Source organism: Octodon degus, unplaced genomic scaffold (assembly GCF_000260255.1).
Source record: "Octodon degus isolate 3935 unplaced genomic scaffold, OctDeg1.0 scaffold00289, whole genome shotgun sequence".
NCBI lineage: Eukaryota > Metazoa > Chordata > Mammalia > Rodentia > Octodontidae > Octodon > Octodon degus.
Window position 1 is genome coordinate 92491 of NW_004524865.1, and position 2838 is coordinate 95328.

Genomic DNA, 2838 nt, shown 5'->3' on the forward strand with positions numbered 1-2838 from the left:
ACTGGAAGAACGATAGCCTCTTTGACAAATGGTGCTGGGAAAACTGGCTCTCTACATGCCAAAAATTAAAACTTGACCCAGGTCTATCACCATGCACTAAACTGAATTCAAAATGGATTTAAAGATCTAAACATTGAAACAGAAACAGTAAATCTCCTAGAATAGAAAGTAGGAGGAACTCTTGAAGACAGAGGGTTAGGCAAATGTTTCATGAACAAAAATCAAATTGCACGTGTGACACTAGAAAGAAACAACTGGGACAACCTCTTATTGAGAACTTTTTGCATGCCAAAACAAATTACCCACAAAGTGAAAAGTCAACCCACAAATTTTGAAAAAAATCTAAACTAATAAGCACTCAGACAAAGATCTGCTCTCTAGAATTTATAAAGAACTGAAAAATATTAGGACTCAAAAACTTTAAAGACCAATTCCAGAAATGGGCATATGAGATGAACACACACTTCTCAGAGGGTGAAATGAAATAAGTGAATAAATATATATGAAAAACTGCTCCACATCACTAGCCATCCATGAAATGTAAATTAAAAGAACACTGAGATAACATCTCACCCCAGAAAGAATGACTATCATAAAGAAGTCAATGAACAACAAATGTTGGAGAGGCTGTGCCAAAAAGAGAACACTTCTCCACTACTGGTAGGAATGGAGACTGGTGCAGCCATTATGTAAATCAGTATGAAGACTCCTTTAAAAACCAGGACTGGAAATCCCATTCAAGCCAGCTATCTCCCTACTGGGAATTTTCCTGGAGTAACTGAAAATGTCATACCATAGTGGTATAGGTGTACCTATGTTTACAGCAGCACAATGCCTGAAACATGAGGTATCATTGAAAAAAGTGTGGTATTTTTATACAATGGAGTATTACTCAGCTATAAAGAATGATAAACCTGAAGCATTTATATTTAAGTGGATGCCACTGAAGATATGCTCATAAGTGAAATAAACCAGACCCACACGTGTAAATATTATATAGTCTCCCTAGTAAAAGAACTCAGAAAAAGAAATACAAATAGAAAGGTATAACACAATTAAGAGGAAAGCAAAAACTTGAGGATTGCACAAAAAAGAGAGGGCGAGGAGAAAAGCTGGGAAACCTGATGGAGCAAAGCCATACCTTTATGCCACAAGATGAGCAAGGCAGTGATCCTGAGAAATATCAGCATGTTTTTGAAACTGGAAGTTAATTATTAGGATTCTTACCCTGACTAACTATACATGCTCACACCTGTGAACCAAGCAACTGCACTGAAGATAGCAATGTGTAATAGAAGGTTCACACTTGGAATGCCTGTCATTCTGGTCTTCTAAATACATTCTTGTTGGCATGACATACCAATTATTACCAACTGCCTCTCAAGTAAATGTTGTTTATTTTTTTTAAAAAAAAAGGTAATAAATGAAAACGATGCTAGAAAAAAAGTCACTGTACTGTCCTGCCATAATGTTGTATATGGTTCGATTTCTAAATTTCTGTGTAAAAATATGCAATTGTTTATTCATATTCTTTAAATATTTCATTTTTTTATTTTTATCTCCATATTCTCTAGGGACTTCATGGTTAACATATCAGTACTTGATGGAAAATACCTGTTCTATGTTATGCCTAAGATGTTTGACATTCAGACAGATAGTGAAGTTAGACCCAACTGCACATGTTGTAGGGTAATAATAAGCTTCTCTTCTGGAGGATTAGCAACCTAAGTTTACAGACTAAAAATTAGAGAAATAGAAGGGCTGCAAGGAGAGCCAACATTTTGACCGTAACCTTTCAAGGTCAGTGAAGACTCAGGACATAGGAGAACCTATACTGTAACAACAAGCAATTCAGATGTGTCCCAAATTTTCTGATCAAGATTATGGGGCCACAGAGCAATGTGACCAACGATGTAGTATGTGCCTAAGGAGAGTCACATGGAGAGAAAACATTCTCTCAGGCTTTCACAGAAAGCATATTGTCCACCAATGGCTGTGACTCTTCCACATGGCTGACACTGACAAAGGATCTGCAAACTATGGTATAGGGTCACAGGATAAATCCTGAGGGTACTTGACTGACCTTATCAGATATAAAAGTTACATTTCTTGTTATATAGGTCTTGCTTTATCTTGGTCTTAACCATCCAGCAGAAAAGAATAAAAATGAGGCATATAAAGTAAATTCATATTAATATGCTGAACTGTGAAAGGCTGAAGTCAACAACTTCCGTGGATAACCCACTACTATTGTGGACTGCTGGGCCGTGTTGGATTGTTTTGCTGAATTTATGTACCCATGTTATTTAGATGCCAGTGGGATACCCATTTCTGACAGAACTAAACAAAAAAAAAAGGAGATGCAAATAAGGACTATTTTGTACTCTATATGCAGAATAGTTAGGATAGATATACAGCTACTTTCGCTTAATTCAATGAGAAGAAAGATTTGTACTAATAGCATTCTGGACAGGATATCCTGTCTGCGTCTTGTACTATAGATAAACACTAAGAAGATAACAATGTACAATGTATTAATTATTGAAACTGTCCTATTAATCAGTTTTGATACTGTCTCAGTGCTATTTGTTTCTCAATAAAATAAAAATAAAGAAAGAAAAAATATTCCATCCTACTTTGGAAAGAATGCCAATCACTAGGAATCAAACAATAAAAAGTGGTGTCATGGCTGTTGTGAAAAGGGAACCCTCCTGCATTGTTCGTAGGAATGCAACTAGTGCAATCGTTATGGAACCAGTATAGTGATCTCTCAAAGGACTGGAATTTATTATTACTTTTCATGGTGCCAATTTAAATATTTTTATGGAAAGCATCACA